This window comes from Chiloscyllium plagiosum, unplaced genomic scaffold (genome assembly GCF_037043375.1).
Source record: "Chiloscyllium plagiosum isolate Xiang-an unplaced genomic scaffold, Cpla_swu_hap1 HiC_scaffold_40, whole genome shotgun sequence".
Lineage (NCBI taxonomy): Eukaryota > Metazoa > Chordata > Chondrichthyes > Orectolobiformes > Hemiscylliidae > Chiloscyllium > Chiloscyllium plagiosum.
The window spans coordinates 21,746,995-21,762,927 of record NW_028270178.1 but is presented as its reverse complement, the minus strand read 5'-3'; the positions used below and the strand labels follow the sequence as shown (position 1 = coordinate 21,762,927).

The 15,933-nt window shown below is 44.5% G+C and overlaps 1 pseudogene; it reads right to left on the bottom strand.

Moving 5' to 3' along the window:
* LOC148138400 (uncharacterized) overlaps window positions 1–15,582 on the bottom strand; it is a 39,922-nt pseudogene extending 24,340 nt beyond the window's left edge.
* Window positions 15,583–15,933: the final 351 nt, after the last annotated feature.

The window sequence follows — 15,933 nt, the reverse complement described above, 5'->3', positions numbered from 1 at the left end:
TTAATCCAGCAGAGGCTTCCCCAACACTCTGTAAAACGTCAAGGTTCACATCCCAACTGCTATACTCAATGGTCTGAGCAATGAAGGGAAGAATGCTAAAAGCCTTCTTAACCACCCTGCCTACTCTCTAAAGCAAATTTCAAAGAATTATGTACCTGAACCCCGAGGCTTCTCTGCTGTACAACACTGCCACTAATTCCTGTCCTTGTGTGTTTTACTAAAATGCAATCCCTCACACGTTTCCAAATTAAACTCCATCTGATACTCCTCAGTCCATTGAAGCAAATGATCAAGATCTCTTTGCAATCTTTAGTAGCATTCTTCACTGACCACTTCACCAGCCATTTTGGTGCCTTCCGCAAACTAACTAACCATGCTTTCTATATTGTCATCACAATCATTTATATAAATGACAAACAAAAGTGGATCTTGTACCGATCCTGATGGAACACCGCTGGTCACAGACCTCTTGTCCAAAAAATATACCTCTGCTATCAGTGACTGTTCCCTGTCATGAAGCCAAATTTGTATCCAATTAGCAAGCTCACCCTGAATCCCATGTGATCGAATTTTACTAACTGGTTACGATACAGAGCCTTGTCAAAGGCTTTGCTGTTGCTCAAGTAAACAATGTCTACCACTCTGTCCACATCAACTATTTTGGTCACTTCTTAAAAAACTTAATCAAATTTTGTGAGACATGATTTTCCTCACACAAAACCATGCTGCCTATCCCTGTTCAATCCTTACCACTCAAAATGCATATAAATCCCAACTTTCAGAATCACCCCCAAAGTCAGACTCACAAGCCTATAATTTCCTGGTTTCTCCTTACATCCCTTCTTAAACAATGGCACAACATTAGCCATCCTGCAGTCCTCTGGTATTTCAAACGTGTATCTGGATGATACAAATAATTCTGCCCCACAACTTCCTCCCCAATGCCCCACCATGTCATGGATACACTTGATTAGTCCTCGAGATTTATCTATCTGTATGTCTTCTAAGACCTCCAGCACTTTCTCTTCTGTCATGTTAAACCTGTTTTCAAAACATCAATATTTATTTCACTTCGGGCCTCTATCAAAACTAATGCAAAATATTCACCTCCTGAGTTTCAACACAAAGATAACCTTGTTAATCTTTAAGAGGTCTTGCTCTCTGGAGTTGCTGTCTGGCTCTTAATGTCGTTGTAGAATCTTTTTGGATTATCATGAACATTATCTGCCAGGGCTATCTCACATCTCTCTTTCCCTTCCTAATTTCTTTCCTCACAATGCTCCAATACACTTTATAGCCTTCAAGAGATTCAGTTGATCCCAATTGTCTGTATCCAACATATGATTATTTGTTATTCTTGACTACAACTTCAATACATTTATTCACCAATTGTTCCATAATCTTACCAGCCTTGCCTTTCACTCTGACAGGAACAACATGGTCCGAACACTTCTTACCACGTTTTTCAGGTTGGTACCGGATTAGGAAAATTAAACTCACCTGCTATTACAACATTATTATTCTTACATATATTTGAGATCTCAACATGTTTTCTTCTCCATTTCCTTCTGACTACTGGGGGGCCTGTGGTCCAATCCCATCAAAGTGAACATCCCTTTTTTTATTTCCCACGTCAAACCATAGATTTTCACTAAATGGTCCCTCAGTTATATCTGCATTAAGTACAGTAGTAATTGAGTATCTGTGATTGCATATCTAAACAACCTAAACCCGTCCGTTAGATTCCAATCTGCAGTTCACTCCCTCGTGTTGTTTAATCAGATGTGAACCATACCATACCCTTCGACTATACTCTAATCTGGAACTCACTCCGTGGTACCTGTTACTCTGTATATTGATCCTCCTCCTCCCTTCCTGAATCAAAAATGCTATCCCTCCTCCTGCCTTGCCTCTATTTCTATCATTTCTAGAACATCTGAAACCCAGAACATTGAGCAGCTTGTCTTGTCCTTGCCTCAGCCACGTTTCTGTAATCACTCAAACATGCGAGTTCTATGTTGCTACATATACCCTGAGTTCATCAGCCTTATTTGGATAGAAATAAATGCAGCTTAATTCTTCAGAAATACTTTGGGCTCTGAATTGCTGTTGTCTATCTTTTCTAAATTATCTTGTTCTTTTCCAATTCAGTACCATTCACATCTTTCTGTCTGTTTTCAATGTTACATAGGAAAGCCCCACCTGCCCCCTCCCCAACACAAAGGGTTCATAGCCTCTCGAAACAGAACCCACCAGGATATAGGTCCCTTCCCTGTTCAGGTGAAACCCTCCCTTTTTGAACAGGTCATTTCTGTCCCAGAAGACATCCCAATGATCCTCAAAAATGAGTCTCTGCACATTTCACCACCTCTTCAGCCATTGATTTGTCTGTCCTGTTCTTCCCTCATTTGAAATTGGGACCGGAAGTAAACCAGAGATTACTACTTGTGATGTTCTGTTTCTTTAAAATTCTACCCAAGCTCTTCGACTCACTCCACAAAGCCCTAACCCTTGTTTTGATGATGTCATTCCCTCCCAATGTATACAACAACTTCCGGCTTCTCACTCTCCGCTTTCACAATATGCTTCACATCTTTTGAGATGTCCTTCACTCTGGCACCATACTGGGTTCACACCTACTGCTGCTAAATCTCTTCTCTGTGCCCTTGACAGGACGGCCCCCTGTAACAATCGTTCTTTACATCTTCACAAACCCATTTAACATAAGATTAATTCTTAGTGCCAAGATCTGACTAGTACTTCTGTTTTCCTCTGAGGGACTTTCGCTTTCAACAGTACACAAAATTGAATATCTCTTTAAAAGAGGAATAGGAGACTTCTGGTCTACCCTCTTATCTTTCCTGACAGTCAATCATCTATCGTACTGACCCTGCTGTGTAATCAGTTCTCTAAATATACTTGTCATCACACTCAGTGTCTCCTGTATGCCCTCAGGGTGGCGGCACGGTGGCTCAGTGGTTAGCACTGATGCCTCACAGCGCAAGATCCCAGGTTCGATTCCAGCCTCTGGCAACTGTTTGTGTGGAATTTGCATATTCTCCCCGTGTCTACGTATGTTTCCGCCAGTGGCTCCGATTTCCTCCCACAGTCCAAAGATGTGCAGGTCAGGTTGATTGGCCATCGTGTTCGGTGCATTAGTCAGAGGAAAATGGGTCTGGGTGGGTTACTCTTCAGAGGGTCGGTGTGGACTTGTTGGGCTGTAGGGAACCTAATCAGTACCATTAATACGAATAAAGCAGCTCTCAACAGTACCTTATATAAAAAATGTAATCACAGATTAATATGAACCATGTAGAGAAAATATTAGACTTAAAACATCAAACACTGAACTGAACAAATAAAAAAAAAGACTCCTCCTCAAATAATCCAACATCGGCATTTTATCTCTGGATTAAAACAACCTTTCCAAGTCATCGCCAAGTTCCGTGCGTGGGCGGCACGGTGGCACAGTGGTTAGCACTGCTGCCTCACAGCGCATGAGACCCGTGTTCAATTCCCGCCTCAGGCGATTGACTGTGTGGAGTTTGCATGTTCTCCCCGTGTCTGAGTGGGTTTCCTCCGGGTGCTCCGGTTTCCTCCCACAGTCCAAAAGATGTGCAGGGTCAGGTGAATTGGCCATGCTAAATTGCCCGTAGTGTTAGGTAAGGGGTAAATGTAGGGGTATGGGTGGGTTTCGCTTCGGCGGGTCGGTGTGGACTTGTTGGACCGAAGGGCCTGTTTCCACACTGTTAAGTAATCTAATCTAAAGTAATCTAATCTAATCATCCATGTGCAGGCCTCTCTGGAAGCTCTGTGTGTTAACCGTCTCTCCCCTTTCTTTGTCTTTTTATCCATCATTTTGATTTTGTCAAATTCTACCCACCACTGATAATATGCTCACGGATCTGTAGATCCCTGGCTTTTCCTTAGTCCTTTTTTCAATAAAGGCACCATCCAGTATTTCAGCACCTCACCCGTGGCTTTCAATTATACAGTTATATCTGAAATAGGGCCAGCAAACTCTTCCCACAGACTGACATTATGAAAGATCTGAGATTTGTTTAATGCAGGACTGTGTGAGGTGAAGTGCCCAAACAGCACAGTTTCCCATCCACTCACAAACGACATCACGGACAGCACAGACTGTAACATATTGGAGGATCAGGACAAAGCACTAACACTGTAGAATTCGTTCAGAAGAATAAAACTCCCAGAATCAGTGAACCAGTATGTTGCATTTGTCTCGATGGGACTTGACCAGCTATGACTCGCTCGTGGTTTGTCAGACCAGAACTCTGCTTGGCAGCATGTCTGAATCCATGAGGAAACGCATCCCTGTCCACACGTGGAAGGGGTTAAGGCAGCAGGCCGACCCCACTGTGCCTCTGTCATTGACCAAGGTGAAACCACACTGAGCCCACTGTGTTTCTGTCACTGATCCGTACGAGAGCCCACTTATCCCACTGTGTCTCTGCTTCTGACCCAGGGGAGACCCCACTGTGTCTCTGTCACTGACTCAGGTGAGACCACACTGACCCCACTGTTTCTCTGTCACTGTCCAAGGCGAGACCACACTGACCCCACTGTTGCTCTACCACTGACCCAGGAGTGACCACACTGTGTCTCTGTCACTGACCCAAGGGAGTCCACACTGATCCAACGTGTCTCAGTCACTGACCAAGCGGAGGTGACACTGAACCCACTGTGTCTCTGTTCCTGAACCTGGGAGACTACACTGACTCCACTGTGTCTCTGTCATTGACCCAGGGTAGTGCACACTGACCACATGGTGTCTCTGTCACTGAACTGGGGAGACCACACTGACCCCGCTGTGTCTTTGTCACTGACCCAGGAGAGACTGCACTGACCTCTGCTGTGAGCATCACTCTATATCACAAAGCAGCCATCCAACTAACTAAGAATCATACAACGGGGAGAGTGGAGTAATTCCTGATGAAGGACTTATGCTTGAAATGTCAACCCTCCTGCTTCTCGGATGCTGGCTGACTGGCTGTGCTTTTCTAGCACTGCATGTTTTGATTGAGAATTACACAATCCTGTCACGACACATAGGTGCCATTTGGCATATCTAATCCGCACCAACCCATCAAACAGCATTCCACCAGACCCATCCCCTCCCCACACTATCCCTATAACCCTGCATTTCCCATGTCTAACCCAGCGAGCCTGCACAACTGTGAACAATATGGACAGCAATGTTGAAAGTGTTCATACTTCTGAGGCTCCTAACAGTGACACATGTTCTGTGTTATACCATTGAAATAATTCATGTTGGTATTTCAGGGGGTAGGTGCTGCCTTCTCACAGGATGGTGAAAGGAAGATAGAGAACGCAGTGTACATTTCTATGAAATGGAAGTTTTATTCCTTGAGAAAATGGCGGTTGATTCCTCCTCCTTACCCACAGGGGGAGCGGATTTGCATTGCTTCATAGCCCTGTCTTGGTCTCCTCTTGCCTCCTCCCCCGCCTCCTTGTCAGTCCTTCTCCATGGGGGCGGCCATCTTGGGGTGACATCACTGCGCAGCCTCTTGCGATTTTGCGTCACTCAGGTCATTGTGAGACTGTCAGAAATAACAGAATTAATTGTCCCAGAAACAAAAATCTTCAGCTTGTGTAGTGGCTGGTGAGGCCAGTAGATGGTGGCATTTTATCACTTTAAACACAAGAGGGACAAACAGACAGGGAGAGTCAGAGACATCAATTAAAAGCAATGCATCAAATAGTTAATTCAAACTTCACTCCAGGACAAACTATGTCCCATTCCAGGCAGAAGTGGGCACACACACAAATCACGCAGATGCACGTCAACATGACCAACAACATCGTGTCACTTTAAACACAAGAAACATGGACAGAGAGACATTTCGAATGATGCAAACCCCAAAGCAACAGAGAGCCCATTGTAGAGAGATACAAACAAGGAGTGACTCGCAAACAGAGACAAATATTAGTACAACTGTGAGACATATTAACACACAAACACATACTCACACAAGCACAGATAGTCAGACAGTTAGACAGATTCACAGAGATACACAGATTCAGAAAAACACATGATATACATATATTCATGCAGAAACACACACATATACATAGGGTCTGTATGCAATAACTGACACTTCCCTGAGTTCCTGCAACACACACTGTGTCAATCAGCTCATCCCCAGCTTTTACAAATGAGAAAGTGGAACAGTAGTGTGATGTCCTTCAGACCATTGTTAGAGGATAAGGTGAATCTGTGTAAAATTTCATGATCATTTGTAATATTAGCAGGTTTGTACAACAGATTCGTGTAACCATTAGATATCCATCTGTGAAATGGATTGATGATAATGGAGAGTAGTTGTGCTCTTTATATTTAGGTAGAATACAATTGCAGTGCAGCTTGCACAGCACCACAGCCATAAACATCCACTGTCTCCATCACCGACACTCAGTAGCAGCAGTGTGTACCATAGACAAAATGCACTGCAGAAATTCACCAAGGTTCCTTACAGGACAGCTTCTCGACTCATGACACTATAGTCTAGAATGCCAGGCACATCAGATACATAGGAACACCATCAGTTGACAATTCCACATCAAGCCACTCTCCCCGGCTTAGAAAAAGTCTCGAGTCTACAAGTGCCATTGGTTGAAAATCCTGGAACTCCCTCCTTTGGTGCGTTAACCTGCACCAAATAATTGCAGCAATAACCCATCTTCATCTTTCCCACAGCAATTATCTTTGAGCAATAGCTGGTGTCCCAGCCAGCGGTTACCCAAATACATTAATGAATCATAAAAAATAATCTTCACTATTGAGTACTCGATGTGTTCCTGCGCTGAGTACCAGAATAAATTGAGTCTATATACTAGAAAATAGAAAGGCAATTTCATTAGAATGTATCAGATTCTGAAGGACAGAGGCTTGATAGAGTAGATGCTGAGAAATTATTCCCAGGGGTCCAGGAATGTAAAACACAACGACACAATCTCAGGAGTTGCTGGAAAGGCTCAGCAGCACTGGCAGCTTCTGAGAAATGAAATCAGAGTTAAAGTTTCTGGTTCGGTGACTGAACGGTTTCACTCTGATTACACTTCAAAGATGCTGCCGGTAATGCTGAGCTTTACCAGTCAATTCTGTTTTTATTTCAGCCCCATTCTCTTGATGATGATCACGGTTTAGTTAAATGTGTTTGGGAATACTGACAAGCTCGCTGTCAGTGATGGTGTTATAGTGGTGCGCATAGCTGCCTTCCAAGCAGTTGACCCGAATTTGATTTCGAGCCATTGCAAGGTCGCAACTTTAAAGCAATTTCAAAGGAAAAATCTCAAGATAAGATTTATTGGTGATTTTTGTCTAGAAATGCATAAATGTATCTAGTAGATCCATCAGATTGCTGCTCGATCTTTCTGATGATGATTTCTGTGAAATTACAATGTGGAACCAGGCAACACTGTTCGGTATCTCGGAAGCTTCAGAGTCAAAAATATGGTGCTGGAGAAGCACAGGTCAGGCAGTATCCGAGGAGCAGGAAAATCGACATTTCGGACAAAAGCCCTTCATCAGCAATGAGGCTGGGAACCTTCAGTGTACAGAGATAAATGGGAGGTGGGGTGGGGCTGGTTGGGAAGTTAGCTGAGAATGTGAGAGGTGGAGGGAGGTGGGGGTTATGGTAAAACGACAGAGGGCATGGTGAAGTGGATCAGTGGGAAGGACGATAGATCGGTCATGATAGCAGTGCTGAGGTAGAAGGTTGGAACCGGGGGAAGTTGGGAGGAGGGGAAATGTGGAAAATGGTGAAGTACAACTTGATGCGATTGGGTTGGAGGGTCCCAAAATGGAACATGATGGAGGAGGCCCAGGACCTGCATGTCCTTGGCACAGTGGGAGGGGGAGTTGAAGCATTCAGCCACAGGGAATGGGATTGGTTGGTGCGGGTGTCCTGGAGATGCTCTCTGAAGCATTCTGCAAGTAGGCGTCTTGTCTCCCCATTGTAGAGGAGACCACATCGGGAGCAACGGATGCAGTAAATGATGTGTGGAACTGCAGGTGAAATTTTGATCGATGTGGAAGGCTCCTTTGGGGCCTTGGAGAGAGGTGAAGGGAGAGGTGAGGGAGGAGTTATGGGCGCAGATTTTGCAATTTCTGCCTCGGCAGAGGAAGGTGCCAGGAGGAGAGGTGGATTGTTAGTAGGCGTGGACCTGACTAGATAGGTTTGGAGAAAGTGAGGACTGCAGGTGTTGGGGATCAGAATCGAGAGAGTATGGTGCTGGAAATTCACAGTAGATCGAGAAGCAGGAGAAACAACATTTCAAGCATAAATCGTAAAGAAAGGCTTATGCTTGAAACTTTGACTGTTCTGCTCCTCGGATGCTGCCTGACCCGCTGTGCTTTTCCAGTGCCACACTCTCCATCTTCGAAGATTTCCTCTCCGCTGCTTGCCATTCCTTATTTACATGTTGATGGCAGCACAGGGATTTCTGGAGCACGACAAATGAGATACTGCTCCCTTTGGGAACTTGAATTAATGACCGAAGCTACTGGAAACACTGAAGACTTCCAACAGTGACTGCACAGATGGGGAAAGAGGATTAATGTGTCAGATCCAGCCTCAAACAATCAGTGGTGCTGAGTTTTACATTTTATCATGAAATTAACATTTTCTCTATTTCAAATCTTTCAGACTACTGCTCAATTATTTTGCAAAATTGTGCTCAATTTTGAATAAAATCGAACTGGACAAGTTCACAAATATCCAAGCAACATTCTTTATAATGTACAGCCTGTTTTATTTCTCAATCTGAACCTATTACAAACTGAGTTGTCAGTGTACAGACAGAATCTATTTGCTCACATGAGCTGGTTTATTGACCTTGACAGACTCTGAGCATTTCTGCAAGGTGGCTGCAGTTACCATTCCTGGACAGTAGAGATTTCTAACCTGCGGAACAGTGAAGTTCCCGGATCAAAGACATCGCAACAACAGAGAATAATTATTACCCGCGTGTTGGACAGTATGAGGGAGGGAGGAGCAATAATTGTCGCCCTCGTGTTGGACAGTGTGAGGGAGCGAGAGACAACAATTATCGCCTTGGGGTTGGACAGTGTGACTGAGCGAGAGATAATAATTATCGCCCTCGCGATAGACAGTGTGAGGGAGGGAGAGACAATGATTATCGCCCTCGTGTTGGACGGAGTGAGAGAGGGAGGGAGAGGCGATAATTGTCGCCCTCATGTTGGACAGTGTGAGGGAGGGAGAGACAATAATTAAAACCCTCTTGTTGGACAGTGTGAGAGAGGGAGAAACAATAATTCTCGCCCTCATGTTTTACAGTGTGAGGGAGGGAGAGATAATAATTATCGCCGTCGTGTTCGACAGTGTGAGGGAGGGAGAGGCAATAATTACCGCCCTCGTATTGAATAGTGCGAGGGAGGGAGACAATAATTATCGCCCTCGTGCTGGACCATGTGAGGGAGCGAGAGACAATAATTATCGTTTCCGTGTTTGACAGTGTGAGAGAGGGTGAGACAATAATTATTGCCCTCGTTTTGAACAGTGTGGGGGTGTGTTTGAGAGGCAATAATTATCGCCATAGTGTAGGACAGTGTGAGGGTGTGAGAAGTAATAATTATTGCCCTCGTGTTGGACAGTGTGAGGGAAGGAGGGAGAGACAATAATTATCGCCCTCGTGCTGGACAGTGTGAGGGAGCGAGAAACAAATTCAAGAATCTCTCCGCTCTCCCCCCCAATAACCACCATCATTAACTTCAGGAACGGCACTTTACCGACACAGTCCTCTCTTCCTCCGACTCTGCTCCTTTCTGGCTGGGACCAGCCGTCGCAGCCATTTTAGCTCCAGGCCCCGCCCCCTCAAGCCCCGCGAGATGGCGAGATGGCGGTTAACGGCCGCTCTCGTGCCCCGAGTGACCGTTAGCAGATGCTTCAAGGGAAACTCTTTATAGAGAAACAAACCTTTCAGGGGAGAAAACACAAAAGGGGCCGACTCCAGATGCGGCCAAACACAATACTATGGATCAGAATGAAATCTCCTCACAGAGAGGTGAAAGTGATAGAGGAATTTTGTGTCCCCGCATCAAGTTTCAAAACACACTGCCGCGAAGGACGGCCTGCCCCCCGGGACTCGAAACATTATCTCTGCTTTATCTCTGTCTGGGCAGATGCTGCCAGACCTGAAAGACAGTAACAGATACTCAGTGGGGTGAGTCCTCGTTCAGGATTCTCTGAAGGTTCAGTTGGCGGCTGGAATGCAATGGGGAACAAATGTGTGAGGTTATGCACTGGATTAAAAGGAGAGAAGGTCCTGGGAGCGGTGGTACTGAGTCCTCCTTCACACATCTCTTTCTGGAATGTGCTTTTGCAAAGGATGTCTGAAAAAGATGCAGTGCTTCTGTTAAGGTTTATCCCAACACCAATAGCATGACACATTAGAGGTACAGTTTGCAGATGACACAAAAATTGGAGGTTTGTGGACAGCGAAGAAGATTACCTCAGATTACAACAGGATCTGGATCAGATTGGGCCAATGGGCTGAAAAGTGGCAGATGGAGTTTAATTCAGATAAATGTGAGTTGCTGCATTTTGGGAACGCAAAACTTAGCAGGACTTATACACTTAATGGTAAGGTCGTAGGGAATGTTGCTGAACAAAGAGACTTTGGAGTGTAGTTTCATACTTCGTTGAAAGTGGAGTTGCAGATCGATAGAATAGTGAAGAAGGCAGTTGGTATGCTTTCCTTTATTGGTCAGAATATTGAGTACAGGAGTTGGGAGGTCATGTTGCAGCTGTACAGGATGTTGTTGACGACACCTTTGGAATATTGTGTGCAATTCTGGTCTCCATCCTATCGGAAGGATGTCATGAAACTTGACATGGTTTGGAAAAGATTCACAAGTGTTGAAGGATTCGAGTTGTAGGGAGAGGTTGAACAGGCTGGGGCTGTTTTCACTGCAGCGTCAGAGGCTGAGATGTGACTTTGTAGAGGTTTCTAAAATCATGAGGGTCATGGATAGAGTAAATAGACGTGTTTTTCCCTGGGGTCGGGGAGTCCAGAACTAAAGGGCATGATTTAGGGTGAGAGGAGAAAGATATAAAAGAGTCTGAAGGGACATTTTCTTTATGTAAAGTGTGGTGCATGAGCTTCCAGACAAAGTGGTGGAGGCTGGTACAATTACAACATTTAAAAGGCATCTGATGGGTTTTTCAATAGGACGTGTTTTTAGGGATGGGGCCAAGTGCTGGAAAATGGCACTACATTGGATTGGGATATCTGACTGGCATGGACGAGTTGTACCAAAGCGTCTGTTTCCTTTGTGTACATCTTTATGTCTCTCTACTATGTGGGCTGTTCCCCAGGGTGCACACTGAGACAAATATCTACTTAACCTGGAGGAACATCAACTCGGTGAAATATGCTATTTCGTTTGCCTGGAATTTGTTGGATTTCCAGAGCCCTGACCGAATGTCACAGACTGGCACATTGCATGGTCCAGGTCTACGTGCTGTGGGATATAGACATAAAGCTCGGGTCAGCTGCCGCCAAGGCACAGTGGGGAAAGTCCACCGCTTGAGAAATTTTTCAACAGTTAAAGGTGGGATCTGATCATTTATGGGATCATTCAGGTAGGTCATCTTTATGTAAATATTGACTTTTGAACGTAAGAAATGTTTTTCATTTGTTTGGTAGGGTTGAGTCAAACTGTGATGTTTGTTTGGTTTCTTCACCAAAGCAATGTTTTTGAAAGTAAAAGTAAGTACTAATCTGAAGGAGTTGGGCGATAAGACCAGGGTGAAGGTCCGACTCAGGACGATCTGTTGGAGAAGGTTTCCCATCACCTGTCCTGTGGAGAAGGGCTAGCAGCCAGGACATCAAGATCTTACTTCCATTAATGTGACCACACACCAGTCAGAATATTTCAGTCCCGAAATAAATCATTCACTCTGATGGAGAATAGAGAAACCACTAACCAATTAGTGAAGAGCTTTACTATCCAATTCTTGAAACTGTTGCTCTTCCGGTGATTCATCGTTCTGCCCTGTGTATTGGAAGATAACAGGTGGAGGAGCTGCATTAAAAAGGGAGACAGAAAGCAGGAAACATATGCCAGTTAGCGTATCATGTCACATGGAATCTGTTGGAAGGTATTATAGATTATATTTAGATTACATTACAATGTGGAAACAGGCCCTTCGGCCCAACAAGTCCACACCGACCCGCCGAAGCGAAACCCACCCATACCCCTACATTTACCCCTTACCTAACACTACGGGCAATTTAGTATGGCCAATTCACCTGACCCTGCACATCTTTGGACTGTGGGAGGAAACCGGAGCACCCAGAGGAAACCCACGCAGACACGGGGAGAACGTGCAAACTCCACACAGGCAGCCGCCTGAGGCGGGAAATGAACCCAGGTCTCTGGCGCTGTGAGGCAGCAATGCTAACCACCGTGCCACCGTGCCGCCCGCACGGGGTTGTGTCTTTGGGGTCCTGAAGGGAGAGGGTGATCAGCTCCATATCGTGATCCACATTGGTAACAACGAAATATGTAGAAAGAGGGAGAGGGATGTAAAGCAGGACTTCAGGGAGCTAGGATGGAAGTTGAAAGCTCGAACAAGCAGAATTGTTTTCTCTGGTTTGTTACCCGTGCCACGTGATAGCTAGGGAAGGAATAGGGAGAGATATCAGCTGAACGTGTGGCTGCAGGGATGGTGCAAGAGGGAGGGTTTCAGGTATATGGATATTTAAGGCTCATTCTGGGGAAGATCCGACGTCTACAAACAGGACAGTACAATGGTGACTGAAAGAACTTTTGACGAGGACTTGTTTACTGAAGTGGTATGGGCTGAGGTTAGAAACAGAAGAGGAGAAGTCCCACTGCTGGGAGTTTTTAAAATAGGTTTCCGTAAAGTTTAAGAAATATGAGGAGAGGATTGGCAAAATGATTCTGGGTAGGAGTGAAAGGAACAGGGTGGTCATTATGGGGCTTCAACTTCGCCAATATTGACTGGAAATGCTCTAACTCTATTACATCGGATACAACAGTTTTTGTCCAATGTGTGCAGAAGGGTTCCCTAACACAGGTATATAAGGGGCCGACAAGAGGGGTGGCCACATTGGATCTGGTACTTGGCAATCAACCACGTCAGGGGTTTGATTTAGTTGTAGATGAGCACTTTGGAGAGAGTGCTAAAATTCGATTGTGTTCAGTTTAGCGATGGAAAGCGATCGGTACATGCCACATGGGAAGTGTTGGAGACGGGAGACGGGCAATTATAATGCGATTAGGCAAGACTTAGGAAGCACAGAATGGATTAATAAAATTCAGGCGAAGGGGACAATCGAAATATGGAGCTGGTTTAAGGAACAGATATTGCGTGTCCTTGATAGATATGCCCCTGTCAGGCAAGGAGAAAGTGATAAGGTAAGGTAAGTTTGGTTTACTAAATAAATTGTAACTCTTGTTCAGCGGAAGAGGGAGGTTTATGTGACATTGAGACAAGACGGTTGAGATAAGACGATGGAGAGCTACAGATTAGCTAGGAAGGATTTGAAGAGAGAGTTAAGAGAGCAAGGAGGGGATATGAACAGTTTTTACCAGGTAGAATAAAGGAGAACCATAAAGCTTTCTATAGGTCTGTGAGGAATAAAAGAATGACTAGTGCAAGAATAGGGCCAGTCAAAGACAAAAAGTGGGAAGTTGCATGTGGACACTGTGGAGATCGGAGAGGTGCTAAACGAATATTTCTCATCTGTTTTCGCTCAGGAAAAGGAAAATATTGTAGATGAGTAGGCTAAGTTAAGGGATAGAAAGGATTATTAAAGAGGAGGTGCTAAAAATTCTGGAAGATGTGAAATTAGATAAGTCCCCAGGGCCAGATGGGATTTATCTGAGGATCTTGGGAAGCTAGGGAGGCGATGGTGGAGCCTTTAACCTTGATCTTTGAGTCGTCATTGTCTACAGGTTCAGTACCGGAGGACTGGAGGATTGCAAATTTTGTGCCCTAGTTCAGGAAGGGCAGTAAATATGACCCAGATAGTTATAAACCAGTGAACCTTATGTCTGTTGTAACAAACGCTTTGGAAAGGATTATAAGGGATAGGATTTATAATCATCTAGCAAGCAACAATTTGATTGGAGATAGTCAACACAGTTTTGTCTAGGGCAGATCGTGTCTCACAAATCTCACTGAGTTTTTGAGAAGGTAAACAAGTACGTGGATGAGGGTAGGGCAGTTGACGTGGTGTTAATGGGCTTCAGTTAAGCCTTTGATAAGATTCCACGTTGTAAGAGTCTGGATAAATTGCGGAGGCATGGGATTGAGGGTGATTTAGCAGTTTGGATTAGAAATTGACTTTCTGTAAGAAGGCAGTGAGTGGTGGTTGATGGAAAATATTCAGCCTAGAGTCCAGTTACAATTGGTGTGCCATGAAAATCTGGTTTGGGACCACTGTTGTTTGTCAATTTCTATAAATGACTTGTACACAGACATAGGTGAATTGGTTAGTATGTTTGCAGATGACACTAAAGCCGGTGGAGTGGGGGACAGTGTGGAAGAATGTTGCAGGTTACAGAAGAACTGCAGGTAAAATGCAGAATTGGGCTGAGGTGGCAAATGAAGTTCAATGCAGATAAATGTGAGCTGATTCACTTTGGGAAGAGTAACAGGAAGGCAGAGTACTGTGTCAATGGAAAGATTCTTGGCAGTTTGGATGTGCAGAGGTGTCTTGGTGTCCATGCACATATATCCCTGGAAGTTGCCACCCAGTTGATAGTGCTGATTAGAACGCATATGTGTGTTGGGTGACATTGGGAGAGGGATTGAATTCCGGAGCTGTGATATCATGCTGCAACTGTACAAAATGTTAGTGCAGCTTCACTTGGAATATTGTGCACAATGCTGGTCGCCACATTACAGGAAGGATGTGGAGGCATTGGCAAAGGTACAGAGGAGATTTACCAGGATGTTGCTTGTCTGGAGGGAAGGTCTTACGAGGAATGGCTGAGGGACTTGGGTCTTTTCTCATTGAAAAGAAGAAGCCTTATAGGGGATTTAATGGGGAAATACAAGATGTTCAGAGGATTAGATAGGATGGACAGTGTGAGTCCTTTCCTAGGATGATGACTTGTATGAGGAGGCATAGCTGCAAGTTGATGGGTGATGGATTTAAGACAGATGTCAGAGACAGGTTCTTCACTCAGAGAATGGTAAGGCTGTGGAATTCCCTGCCTGCCAATGTATTTAACTCAGCCACATTCGGTTCATTTAAACAGTCCTTGGATAGGTATATGGATGATGATGATGGGATAATGTAGGAGGAAGGGCTTACAGTGGTTTGCAGGTCGGCGCAACATTGAGGGCTGAAGGTTCTGTTCTACACTGTATTGTACTATGTCCTGTACATAATATAATATACAAACATACATAGTATATTTGGATCTTCCCCTGGAATGTTTTCCACCTGCATGCTGGAGACTCGAAGAGGAGTTTCACTATTCTCCAACCTGTGTAAACCTTTGAGCGCCTCAATAGTTTCTGGAGCCAGCAGTCTCATATTCCCTTGCCAACCCACTGATCATGCTCTCAGAGAGCACAGTTTTGATGTGCAGTACAGAAACAAGTAAGGTATAATGAGCGGATAGACTTACCTGGTCTGTTCTGCACGAAATTTCCAACATGCAACTCTATTTATGTAGAAGCACGCACACCTCCAATACGGAATATTATTTATGTAATAACACAAACAGTTTGAATATGCAACAATATTTATGAATGAACACGAACAACACCATTGCATAATAATGTTTACATATACATAAACAGCTTTATTGACCGTATCTCAACTGAAACAGTACCAATACAAAACAATATTTACGGACAAACACCAACAGTTAGAATACACATG